This window comes from Centrocercus urophasianus, unplaced genomic scaffold (assembly GCF_019232065.1).
Source record: "Centrocercus urophasianus isolate 14NV4802_14NV808 unplaced genomic scaffold, USGS_Curo_1.0 seq_27, whole genome shotgun sequence".
NCBI lineage: Eukaryota > Metazoa > Chordata > Aves > Galliformes > Phasianidae > Centrocercus > Centrocercus urophasianus.
In genome coordinates this window covers 12,262,558-12,276,940 of record NW_024884833.1, presented here as the reverse complement: position 1 = coordinate 12,276,940, position 14,383 = coordinate 12,262,558, and the positions used below count along the sequence as shown (strand labels likewise).

Sequence of the window (14,383 nt, the reverse complement as noted above, 5' to 3'; positions counted from 1 at the left end):
GGAATAACATTTTTTAAAGCTATTATCATAAATACCTACAAAGAAATTGTAAACAGCTTTGAAGAAAGTATTCATTTTTCCAGAATGTAAGCAAAGACCACCATTGAGATTCTCAAGTTACAGAGAGTTTCCTGGTAGAGTAAAATATGCCTATGGTGTCTCCTGACACATGGGTGAAATGCATTAAATAAGTACAAAGTGTTTTGATATTGTTACACCAAAATATCTTCTATGCTACAGAAAAAAAACAAATTAAAGGAATGATTCTGGAATAAGTGCTCTAATTCTGCATTGCATACACAGAAGCCCCCATAATACCAACAACAGCTACAGCTTTTGTTGCAACACAAAAATGATCAGTAAAAGGAAAACAGCAGAACTGGAAATGCCAGCTTAGTTTTTTAAAGACGGGGCAGTACTTGTAGCACTTTAATACAGCTAACAATATTCTTATTGTTAATGCTCTGCTTTAAAACATGATCAGTGAAACTTTTCCTAAAAACTGTGTTAGCAATATTAACGGCAGCAATTTAAGACAATGTTAAGCCTCTGCTACTTTTTTAACTATGGATTTAAACGTATTATTTAGATCTCATAATATCAGGGCTAGCATGGATACATTTGCATTGCAATATTTACCATTTTTCAGCAATATCTGGGCTTTGAAAACAAATTTCAGAGCAACCTGGTTGGGACAGTTCAAAGTAACATTTACAGGTGTATGTAATTTACATTATATTGAATATAACATTTGCACTAATAAAGATGAGACATAATACTATAAAAGAATTAGCATCTTGAGAAAGGGTCAGTAGTCTTGGCCTGCCTGCAGTATATACTGTAATACCTCTACAGACATAGGACATAGCAAAAGGTTAGATAAAATGATGTGAGACAGGCAGCCTGCAAAGAATGTCACTTCTCTCCAAAACTAGTCCAGTTTACAGTGCAAAGCTGATGGGCTTCTCCACTGAAGCAGGGGATGTGTGACAAAAGGCTCATGAAGTCTTGTTGGAGCAGCAGGAAGAGAACAAGTGCAGGCCACTATAGCCAACTTCTGCTTGAGAGCCACGCTGCAGGCCTGGCCCTACCACTGAATTGAGAAGAGGGACTTGGACAAAGAAGGGTATGATTGAACTGCCCAACAGTTCCTTTGAACTGCCCGGCAGTTCCTTTGAAAAGCCCTTCTCTCTGATATTTTTTCTGACAGCCTTCCCAGCAAATGTTTGATATTGGGTAGAGACAGCTGTGTCCTAAAATGATGATTTACTAATTTTCTATTCAAAGTCTGTTGTAGCAGCATAACTTCACTGTCTTGGTTAGATTAAAACCTGATCTATATCAGCAAAACCGGGAAAGGAATCAGATACAAATATATACTTAGTATTAACCTAAAATCCTTAAGCAAGAGCAGGCTTTACTTTAAAGGTGCCTGAGAAATTCTGTTAAGGGAGATGCCAGATATAATTGCACAGTGTGGTTCACGTAACCATTTTGCCTTTTCAACAGTTCACTGAATAAGCAACTTTGGCAAATGTTGAAAGGGTTTTGTTTGATTGTTTTTAAACAGAATGTGATAATCAAAGTTTTTCACTCCCAGGGTTAGTCATCAGCAGTCAGCTTCTTTGCAATCACAGCATTTTCCTGTTCAGGTACAGGAACCATTTCCTCTTTACCTCTTCTGGCTAATTGCTCTAGCAGATAGGCTGTAATCCCATGGTTATAATTACCCAAATAAGCCAGGCTTATATCAGAGTTCTTGCAAGCTGTGAAGAGGTAAAATTGCTGAGCAACAAGGGCTGTGCCAGCGGAAGTCCCTCATGCAAATAACACTCCACTGGCAAAATAGCACTGACGACCTGAAATGGCAGATGCAGAAGGGAATGCATGGCAGTGGCTGTGCAGAGAAGATGACACATTTGCAGAGCACAATTTGCTTTTATTAGGATAAAAACAACCCTTTTGGATAAGCCTACTATTTCTAGCTGCAGCTGCATACACCATGGAACAACTTCAGGAATATTTCAAGTATTGGTATTTGAATGAGAAACACTCTGAACTTCAATACTAGAAAAATTTCCCAGATGCTTAAAATTTGAACAGTCATGAGAGAGCATGTTTGAAGGGACTCCACATTGCCTGACACTATTTTCTCCCTTCAAACCACATAACTATTCAAGGCACTCCTGACCAATCTGGTCTAACCCGTCCTAGTGGCCTTGTGGCCACTGAGCCCCACCACCTCTCTGTGAGGTGTCTGCAGGTAGCAGTACCTTTACTAATATTTTCTTCACTTCTAACCTGAACCTTTTCTGCAGTAATTCAAGCCTGTTATTTCTTGCCCTGTTGCAGAAAAGAACAGATTAATTGCTTTCTGTCCTTAATAATCCTACACTCATTTGAAGCTTACCATGTTTTCCTGTTCCTCTCTCCTGTCTTCCCTGAGGTAAACATCTCAATTTTCTCTGACTCTCAACCCTCTCTGCTGACAAACTTTCCCGCTCTTTGGATTTTCAGTCTGGTCTACAACTCCCCTGCATCAGGTTTCCTAAAGCTGGACAGAGTAAACCTGCATAAATTCAGCAGTGCTGGCTGATGGAGAACTATTTTGTGCATCACACTGGTTTTGGCTAGGATGGAGTTAGCTTTCTTCACAGCAACCTCTATAGCGCTGTCTTTCAGATTTGTGGTGAAAATGGCAATAGTACAGACATTTTCAGTGTTGCAGAGTGGTGCTTACATAGCACCAAGGTCTCCTGTTTCTTGTGCTGCCCTGTCAGTGAGAAGGGGATGTTCCCAGATAAACTGCTTTCCTAGAAGTGACCGAACATCTGCCTGCCCATGGGAAATAGTGAATTAATTCTTTGTTTTGATTTGCTCAGTGAACTGTCTTTATTGTGACCCATGAGATCTCACACTTCTTCTAAGCAGTTACTGTCTATATCAAACCTATGCAGTTGATTGCTCCACCTGAAGTATAGTATCTTATACTTGTTCTTACTGATTTTCAGTGGGGCTATTTTTTTTTGGCCTTTTAAAATGTTTTTAAACTATCAAATTTGCCAAGATAATTTTGAATTAACCATTCGAGCTTTTCTCCCACTGCAGGTGAAACTGAGAGATATTTCAGCAGGAATGATTGAGTCATTTCTGAGAAGATGATGGAAAAAACATGCTATTCTGCCAGTGATTCAAAAGATAATTTAGAAATACTAATAGAACTCCAGCTGCCATATCTTCATGCTCATAGGCCCAGCACCCCCACTCATCCCCCTGTCCCTTTCTGTCACATCATCTAGCAAAACAGGACAACTCTTGATTATTAAGGAAAGTGATTGTGGAGGGAGGTCTGAGAGTATGAATCTTCAGGCAAGAGTATCAGAAAGTACACAGAAATATTTTTGACATCTATAAAGCGTACAGTTATGGCAGTCACAATTCTTGGGATAGAAATCCCTATTTTACTTCCACTATTGTCTTCCCACCATCTTCCATTTGTCAGTCAAGAGCCTGGAGCAAGGAGGGAGTGTGTTCTGATAATCCCCATCTAGTGAAATCAGCAGCCTCCATTGCTTTCAGGATTGTAAATAAACTGCAGGGAAAAAAGAAAGGAAAAAAAAACAACACTTTTTCTGACCTGAGAGTAATTCTACTTGGTTTTTTTGGATCTGAAATAGAAGAGTATAGAAGGAACTGAGAGAACTACAGAAAAAATAAATCAGTATGTTTTGTACTATGATGTTCAAATGAGAACAAGACCAATATCATCAAACCCTTTCGTTACTACATGATTAAGATATAAATTGATTATGATAAATTAAAGATATTATTAAGTACAAATCCTAATGAATTTATGGTTCAATCTAACAAAACATAAAGCAGAAAAAAATCTATTAACAATATACACAACAAGAAAATGAGAAATCAGACAAGACTAAATTCTCAATAAGGCTATGTGACTAAAATACTTGATTCTAGCAAAACAACTTTTTTTTTTTTTTTTAATCTAATGAAGGTTTTCCTTCAAAGGTCTCTGTTTACTATCATTGAAGCTAACAGTTCTCAAGAAGTCCTTTCAGAAGAATGCTGTCCTTACCATTTCATACAGCATTGCTATGATTCCCAAACAGGTATTAAATTCATATTATCATGACTAATCTAATCCTCCTCTTAAATTTCCAGTTAGCATTTTAAATTGGTTGGGTTTTGTGCTTAGATAGATTATTTTCTTTCCTGAGTTTTTCTAAGACTGAAAGTAAACTATGTAGTTCACATATAACATGTAGGAATATAGGAACACAATAATATAGGAACACAAGTGGATAATAGCATTAGTTGCACTTGTACAAGCACTTGTGCACATATTACATTTTATAAAAGAGCCTGTGTAGTAGGAGAATGAGAAAGCAATGTCAATAAACTTGGAACACAGATTATATAGACAGAATATTTGTTCAAATACAACTTTAGCAGTCTCTAAATGGAAAGTAGAAAGCAACAATTATCTTTTTAGCCAGTGTTTTATATCCTGAAATCCTTCTAGTGTGGTTTTAGTTCAGTTACTGCATTTTCTTAGTTTCCACCAGCAAGCATACTAGTTGCAAAGGCTTAGGGGATCCATACTTCAGGGACTGCTGAAAGAAACAAGGCTATATGCCTGTCATGTTACTCTCAGTATGCATTATAAGAGATTTTCAGGGACACTGAACTACATAAGCCTTTATTTCTCTTCTATACAGGCTTCTTGTATTTTTGTTTATGAAATTAAGATTCATTGAAGTTTCTTACAAATGGTTTTCCACACACTGGAGGCCTGAAAAATCAGTTCATCTTTACCATATTGTTTATGTATTTATAGTATTATATTCTGAGAATTCATTAGGATACATGGCTGGAAAATTCCCATTTGAAGTAGAATTGTTGTTAAGCAACTTTAAAATTTAATTAGAATTCTTTGTTGCATTTCATTATGAGGTTATTTCATAATTACTCAGCACGTCCTAAGTGTTACTAATGCAGAGGTGACAGTACATCATAGTGCCAAATTACAACTGCACAGCTGGAGAAGATACTTAGAAAAATGAAGAGCAGATAAATGCATCATTTAAAATGCAACAGAGGAGCACTCAGCACTGAGCATCCTTCCCTCCCTCTCTCCAGCTACTATTCACAGTTGTAAATAATGCTACAGAATTCAGTGCAGTCATCTAATATTTTAAGGAGTCTACCAAAAAGAAACAGCTGGTTCTTTACAAATGCAGCTGACAGAAGTCAGGATACTAAATAACCAGGAGAAAGGTACAGTCCTATACCACACCGAAATAGACAAGTTGCCACCATTTGTGCTGCACTTATTGCATGGCATGTAATACGGCAAGACAGCATGCAGGGATACATCTCAACATCTGCTGAGACACACAGCTTTTATTGTGAGGGGAAAAAGAAAAAGCAACAAAAAATGCAAACAAGAAAAACACAAAATCTAAACCTACAAATTCTTTTGGCTGAGAAATATCTGCATTCTTTACCTCTCAAATTCTGCACTACAAATGAAGTTACTACTACCACTCCGTCTGCTTAAATAACATGTTAACATGCTGCCATTTCTGAGAGAGGAAGAGACATTAGTGTGCAGACATTGTCTGTGCATGCATTCAAAGAAGTGCAGTCCGTATTTTAGTTTCTTACATCTGAAAATATTAAAGTTCAACGAAGTACTTATGGGAAAACATTGATCCACTGTGCCTTCCTTTCTCCTTTGACTAGAAAAATCCCGATAGGAAACACAATGTAGATAACTAATTATCCTTAAATTAAGCAATTTCTTCCAGTTATGTTGAATACCTTTATTGGCTACTTTGATGAGTATAAATATAAATGATTTTCTTCCTTTGCTTTTCCTGAAGCCAAACTGTGTATCCTACAGTCACTTATTTCTTAAGTGCCTGGAGAGCTTAGAATTTCCCTTTCCCCAGCCCCCACCTTCATCTGTTTATTCTTCTTTCCAACTCCTAAGAAAACCATTGTTTGATTCAAGTAAAAAAACAGAGGACATAGTGAGCTTTTTCTCTCGCTGTTCCATTCAGAGCTTCTTAGCTTCCTTCTCTTGTGTTCTTTCCTTCGTCTCTTCCTATATTTTCATCCTATTTTCCTCCAGCTGGTTCCAAGGATGCCTGTTGCTATCACCAAGATTGTGCCTGTGGCCAGAGTTTCATACACCCTGAACCAGGCCATGCAGCTCTCCCTCACCCTGCTTCTTCCAAACCTTGCATCATTTACTTCCTTGTGCCTCAGGGGGCTGATTCAGGCTAAAGTCCAACCCAGTGACAGGAATCAAAGGCAGTTTTTAAATGCAGAGCACTGCAATGATTTTTCCTTGTTTTAAACCCAGGATAAAAAAGGATGATGTACAAACATGAAAGCAGGGACATAAAATGTCTAACAGCTTCTTTTAGTAGTTGCACTGGCTCAAATAAATCTAAAGCAAATGCAGAAATATCACATCAAATTATCAGTTCCTCATTTATTTTTTCAATGAGCTAAATTTCACCTAAATCGTAGAGGAAATTTATTGACCAGGGTTCTGCGAACTGGCACAAATGCTAGCAGCCAAAGCATCTTTATACAGAAAAAACAGTATCTGCTGATTTTGTTGGTCTATGACAATACCATGAATAATGCAGTTGCACAGAAACCATCCCCCAGAAAAAAACAATCCAGTTTCCATGACTGAATGGCATCAAGTTACCCCAGACAGCTGACTGTTTTACAGGCTTCCCCATAGAATGAACATTTTTGTTTCAAACATGCTGGGTGAGACAGTACCCTCAGCAAAAAACAAAGCCCACAGTATCTTTAAGTTTTTGCAGACCAAGCTTACAAGCACTATAAAAATATTTAGGAGCACTTGTTGAAGTCTTATCTGCCACGAGCAACTACAGCACAAATGTTGCTTTTACAGATGATGATTTTCAATGCTGTACCAGTAAAAATCATTACTTCCTTGCCTACATCAGCAATCTTAATTTAAATACAGATATCAAATTAAACTAAAATGAGCAAATAGTTTGGAGAGTATGAGCTAATAGCTTAGGAGAATGTCCTTCTAATGCTGGTTTTTGAAAATCTTTTGCTTTTTGTTTTCTATGTAACTAAAGAAATTAAAGAAATGTCCTGCTAAAATACACTTTCTTTGAGATACTGGACTTTCTCACCAATCATAACGCCTTTTACTACTAACAAGCTCTTACACTTCCTAAATGAATTTGGGAACATATACATCCGATTTTCCAGCACTCAAAACCTTAGCTGACAAAATATTACAATGCAAAATATAATCACCTCTGTTGCCATAAAAACTTGGTTTCCTTCCTTCACAGATCACAGAACATCCTTCCTGAAGCTTGAAGACCCCAGTAGAATAAAAAGTGAACAAACCTACTGCTTCAGGAAGACATAAAGCAGTAAATTAAAATGGAAATATAATACTGCATTTTTAGATTAAACACTAATTATTTCACAGAATAGAGAGTCTTCATGAAAAACGTTGACCTGTGCACTTAAATCAGCTTAAGACTATCCAAAAGACTAATACTTTTTCTTACCACACATTTTCACGTGTTGACAAAAATAAATCAAGTCAAAGAACACTTTTTTCCATAAAGAAATAGCAGTAATAGTTAATTCATGCCTACAAAAAAGTGGGTTTGGTCCAGACTGTACAGTTGAAGCAGAACTGTCTGTAGCACAAGAATAAACTACTGTTAGGAAAATATAAAAAAAAAACCGTAATAATAGATAAATATACAGTCATGCTTCACTTTGTACATTTGCAACTGTCTGTGAAGACTGACTGCTATGCTTACATATCAATAAATAATACTTTTTGCTGTGAGTATTCATAATTACTTCACATCTTGATTTTTGCAGGGCCTAATAATATATTGTTCATTAACTTCATAAAGGTCACTATGAAAATAGAAGATCAAACTAACTCCAGTTCTATCTGTGAATGGCAGAAGCTGAGGAACGATAACCAAACTAGGAGTTTAAAATGGAATCAGAAAGTAATATTTGCCTAACTGGCTGTCTTATACCTGCTGAGAACACTCTTTTCTCCCTTGTGATTAGTCATTTACCGTCAAAAATACCAATAAATATTGTAGACTGTGTATTTTGCTCAAAAAAGCAAAATACACTGTTTCTGTCTTACTTTACATTAAATAAGATCTGTGCTCTACAACGCTTGTATTAGAAAATGAGGTTATAAATAAAAGCTGACATAGTTATTAAAAACATAATGTAATATCAAACTCAATTCCCTTCACAAATAGCAACACACTCTATAGTTAAAACATCTCTTTTCCTCCTGTGTTGGCTTTGCCTTTGTTAACAAATGTGATCACATCACAGTATTTACCAATTCATGCCTATTAGCTTTGCAGCTAAACACGTGCTTTCCTAGTGACTGCTAAAATAAAAAGTAAACCTTCAGCATCCTTGCACAGTTTAACATACTTTTAAGAAATATTTTTTTTTTGTTTCATTTTATTTTTATACATAGGTTTTTGCTGCACATATCCTGGCAACTCTTGGCAGCTCAAGGGTATTTTTTGTCACTTTTTGTACTCAAGAATAATTGATCTGTAAGTTAAAGGGAAAAGCACATCTTTTCACAGCATGTATCTACTGGATGACTTCTGAATGCTTTAGGTTAAAAGTAGAACTTTGTTTACTCTTTCTATTTCACAATATTTTCTTGCGAGAATCTGTATAAGGGTAACTACACTAACATTTCTAACTGGAGGTAAATTATCTAAGTATGTGCTTAGGTAGCCAGCAGTACTGGTCTGTTTTTCTATAAAATAAATGCCTGATTTGTAGTTAAATAGTAATAATTCTTGCCTGTACTATATACACACTATACATTTGTTAAATGATGATTGTACTGTAATGGTTAATATTAAACGAAATTGTCTTACATGCAGAAAAGTCAGCTGTAAACATTTAGCTTGTAATTGCAGTTATTTCTTCCTCAGTGCTGCTGGTGTAGAACATTTCCTCACAATGACCATAAATCACATTCCTTCCTGTCACAGATTCTCTTCTATGTGCATATTTTCACCTTAATGTTTTAGGATTTTTTTTTTTTTTAATCTAAAAGGATGCTCTGTGAAGGCTATGATTCTGCCAGTACTTTAAGATCAGGCTGTCATCTACTGCCTCATTGTTGTTTATTATCAACATCATTAAAAAAAAACCTTGACCCTTTATGCAGAAATAATAAACTGCCTTTTTTTTTTTTTTCCTCCCCCCCAAGGAAGGCTGTTCTCATCTAAGGACAAAATTCCAAAGAGAGACAAAAAGAATTTGTGTAACGTGTCAAGGTGGTCCACACCAGCTAGGTTAACTGCACAAGCTCTCAGCAGAACCTTTTCAAGGAGTTAGGTGCTTCTGAAACAGGCATAGATGCTCATTTATATAGCACTAAATACCTAATATCTCCAAATTCCCACCCCAATTGCAGATAAGGTGCTTAAGAGCTGAAAATTAGATGAATACAGCTCATTCAGCTACTCAGACTCAAAATCCTACCTCACTTTCAGTAGCCACCAAGTTGAGGTAGATTTCTTTTCTTTGGCAAATGGACTTGTGAGAACTTCTGGAATGGACTGCCCAGGGAGGTGGTGGAGTCACCGACCCTGGGGGTGTTCAAGAAAAGGCTGGATGTTGTGTTGAGGGACATGGTTTAGTAGGAGCTATTGGGAATAGGTGAACGGTTGGACTGGATGATCTTTTAGGTCTTTTCCAACCTTGGTGATTCTATGATTCTATGATTCCTCAGGAACAAAGGAAATTCCTTTGCCTGTAAAAGTTTCAGGCCTGTCATTTCTTCTACAAACATCCTTTCCAGCTGCTTATCCAGTCAGGCTGCATTACTGATTCAAGGGTATTTGCCTGCATCCTGACCCTTTTCATATTCTAAAAACTTTGTTGAAATCAGTTGACTGTCCTTGAAAATAGTGGAAAAGTTACATTTTCTAAAAATTCACCTAGCACAGAACAACAGACTGCATGTTGCCATTGTCTTTTAAGCAACTTATTTTGCTGTTCAGTGATAAGTTCTTCCATTACTCACACTACAAATGCTAGTTTAAATCCATTATTATGGTGAGTTGTGTTACAATACAAAACCTTCCCCTATATAGCTTACAGCTTACATCAGACATACAGGTACAAAGATGCAGGTGAGCAGTGAGTGGATGGCAGGCAATGCTCTGAGGGACCTGAGCCTCAAAGACAAGACCTCAAGATGGGCACAGCTAAGAATAGGCCTGTCTGAGTGATCCTGATATTGTGTGGTAAAGTGCTTCAAGTAGTGAGCAAGGTAACAGAGTTATAACTCTGAGCTTCTGGAAATCAGGTTAAAGCTCACTTAGGAATCTACCTGCACCCAGTGAGAGACTGCCCCCTGCTTGGGTCAGGCCCCCAAGCTGCTTCCCTAGGATAACTTCTCTGAAGCAGGCCTGGAAAAACACCAAACACCAAGCAGGTGACACAGAGGGTTGAGCAGGCGGACCCTGCCTGAGCTCAGGGTGACTAACGAAGCTCATGGAAGAAACTTTTGGAAGACTGTAGGGACACTAGGAAAGTACACAAGGATGAGCATTGCAGCAAAAAGGATTTCTATAGGTATATTCAGGGATGGTGAAAAATAGGAGCTCACCATTGAATAAGAGAGAGTACAAATTACATGGGAAAGATTGAGGTACTCAGTAGTTTTCATTTGTTTGTTTTAAGGTTTTTTTTCTCGAGGATTAAGGTCTGCTTCCTGCCTTACACTTCCCCAGTTCTATTATCAGGACCTGCAGAAAGGCAGCGCTGCAGCATACTGCAGAAGACAAGACAGATAAGGAGCACAGTGTCTTTACAGTTAAGGTAACTAATTGTATATCAAGCTTTACTGGACAGCAGCAAGCAAGTTCAAGAAAGCAACCCTTCCTGTTTTCAGTGCTTTGAGAGAGACCACTTTTGGAGCACTGTGTCCTATTTTGAGCTCACTAGCATAGGAAAACCACTGGAGCATGTCCAGCAGTGGTCTGCCAAGGTGATCAGGGGACTGGAGCACACATCAATCCCTTGTTCAGTCTAAGAAACAAAAGCAGGACAGATTCTGATGGGAACACACTACAGCTTTACTATGTCGGAAAACCCAGTGTAAGCAGGAAAAAAAAAAAAAAAAAAAAAAAAAAGACAAAACAAAAAAAAAACCCTTAAGGAAAAAGGATTAAATAAGGCCATACTGATACAGAAGTCTGGTACACGGATAGCGGAAGCTGGTAGGTAGGAAATTATGCCTCTTCTGTGGAGCTTAACAAGATTGCAGTGTCAGGCTGCCCTTATCTCCCATTTCTGTCATTGTTGCTGTTCCGCTGTTTCATTTCTTCAGGGACTGTAATGCAGAGAATTCTGGATCTGAAATAAGAAGTACTATTTACATTTAAAGGGTTTTTTGCCCTTTTCTCTCAGGTAAATACATTAAAGTTTGCTACCCACTACAATAACTCAGAAACACTCTGCTGTAATTCACTCTTAACTACCTACCAAGAAATACTTGAAGTTAGTGGGTTTTTTTTATTCTAGATAGAAATACTTGACATTACTTTAGCAAGACACTAAGAAATATGCCTAGTAACAAATATTATGATTTGCCACTTAGCTTTTATGAGAACTTCTCTTACTGATATGACCTGAAATATTTTTTCATCATGAAGTCACTGAAATGCTCTTAGATGGAATCATTAAGCGCATCCTTTCGGAAGCGCATTACCATTACTAACTGGCACTTCAAGATAATATTATCACAACAGGCTGTTGCTTCCTTCCTTAGGATGCTGCCTTCATTCAACAAGACCACACTGTCAGGTTACAATGACATGCATCACCGTGGACAAACTTGTATCCAATAGGATTAGGCTAGTCCCCAAACTGTTTTTGAAGCCTAGTCTATTTGTAAACCTGCGACATCCTTTGGTCTAGCTACTGCTTTATGCTACTGTGAGAGGCAATATCCTTAAAGTAGGGCACAGTTAGGGAACAGTGAAAGAGAAGAGAAGACAGAAAGAGCAGGAGCTGCTTTCTGACAGAATGCTACATGCAGTTCTTGAGTTATATTGACTATCGTCTTCATCAGCTTGTAAGGGATTTCTGAACCACTTACAAGCAAAATGCATTCGCACCTCTCTTCTTGATCCCTAACACAGACGGGAGGTTTGATTACTTGACCTGTAAGAATTCTGATTATCAAAAGACAGACATGCATCAGTGCTTGGCATGCAAAGGCAACATACATGCATCATATGTACTCACAGCACATAAGCATTGTGATCAGAAATAGCAAAGGTGGATCTGATCGCCAATAAAGTGAACTGTGCATGAACCAACTACTGGCATACAGCCAGTTATGTCACTGCTTCTTTGATATGTTGCTGTTAATCAAGTGTGCTGAAATTTTATTTCTTTTCTTATCTGAAAACAAAACAAAACATAATATTTGTCATTAATTCTTAAACACAGATCTGGAATCAACACATGCCTGAAAATCATACTGAACTGTACTGCTGAGCAGTCAAGTGCTGAGCAGACAGCAGTATTGAGATATACGTTGTTGCATACACTTGACAACATGCACAGAAGTCTTCCAGGAAAAGGACATTCAGAAACTGAAGACTTAGGTGTTGGGCAGGAAGTGAGAGGGAACAGATCTGACAGTATATCTCTTTCCAGCAGGGAGAAGGCCAAGGGAGGGAGGGAGGCATTTGAACTTCTTTTAGCAGAAAAAAAAAAAGCAAATGCAGGAAGACTGGAAGTGTGATTTGAGGTGACTAGCTCAGACAATGATAACACTTGTTTAAGTGCTTTGAATGGTTTGCTCTTCCATTTCACTGGTAGAATATGCATGTATCATTTGTTTAGCTCAAACTTAAAGGACTTGTTTTTCATGATAAAGTTAGCATCTCAAACGAAATAATGTAATTTCCACAACTCCAAGAAATGTAGAAGTTTTATGGAAAACTTCCCTAGATTAGTCATCTGTATTACATTTTAAGGGGATTGCCTGAAATGAAGCTTAGTCAGCTCCCTATTAACAAACACATAATAATGCTGGAGCTTCAGTTGCTTCAAAAATAGATTCTTCATAGCAATCTAGATTTTTGCTATTACAATTCTAAATGACACACAACTCTCAACAGACCAGAATATAAAAAACAGACAACAGGGTTATGGTTTGCTTAGATTCTCTTCAGAGAGGAGAGAGAAAGGGAAGCAGAGGAAGTAAAAAGCAACACAGGAATTCATATATTTCTAAGTTGTTGGAAACAAAAGGCATAAAAAGGCCCTCACCTCACAAAACTTTTCCTTTCTCCACCTGCAGCCATTTCTATCTTATTTAGCAAATAACCTCTGCTTTTCTTTAAGTTCCTTGGAGTCTTGAAGAAAAACTCTCAACTGGGTGCAAAGCAGGGAAGCAATGCTGACAGAATCTCACAGCAACTTCCAAAGTTCTAGCAGCCATGGTTTAGAAAGAGAAAAGGCTATGAAAAAAGTTAAATAATGACAACCCAAATGAAAAATCCCTCTCTTCACTACCAATTTTCTCCACACGCTCTCTCAACACTGCACAGACTTATGCTGTTATCACCCTACTCTTAGAAGAATTCAGAATTCCACTCATTTCAAACAGCAAAATGAAGGTTAAAGGTGGGAAGAAGAAAAGGGAAGAACAAAACCAAACAAAAATATTTATCATTCTCTATACACTCAAAAAGATTTTTATATATTATAATTTTTCTCTGAAGGTGACAGAACAGCTTTCACCAAAATTTATACAAGAAGTTTAATGTTTACTTATATACACTCTAAAAGCAGAAATACAAAACAAAAATTAAGGCCACCATTACTGTACGGGAGATTTGTAGCGTAAGTAATTAACAACTCTGTGGAGAGATTAGACTAATAAACACTGTAAGAGCTAATGAATAAGTTTGCCTGGGTTCAAAAATATTAGCAATGATTAACATGCCAAAACATAGAAACATATTTGTTAAAATAATTATTTTCTGCTAATAAAATATATTTTTTAAATTGCCAAGTATTTTAAATACAGGGTTTTGGTTTTTTGTGTTTTTTTTTTTTTTATCCCATTTATGTATATGTAGGTTTTTGGGTTTTTCTACACCTGAATTTTTAGAAGAAAATCTTCCACTTCTCTATACTTCAGGCTCTTGTACAAACACTATCTACTCAAATTTTCAAGCTGGCAAATTCAGAAGTGATCACACCTAAACAATAATTCTATCGTGATTTACTCAATTGCTTTCCA

The 14,383-nt window shown here is 37.1% G+C and overlaps 1 long non-coding RNA gene across 1 annotated transcript; it reads right to left on the bottom strand.

Moving 5' to 3' along the window:
- Window positions 1-9,791: 9,791 nt before the first annotated feature.
- On the bottom strand, window positions 9,792-14,175 carry LOC122164666. Its single transcript, XR_006170285.1, has 3 exons — window positions 13,405-14,175; window positions 12,370-12,528; window positions 9,792-11,475 (listed from the first exon to the last, which is right to left on the bottom strand). It is a non-coding gene; the product is annotated as an uncharacterized LOC122164666 (long non-coding RNA).
- Between the last annotated feature and the right edge of the window lie 208 nt (window positions 14,176-14,383).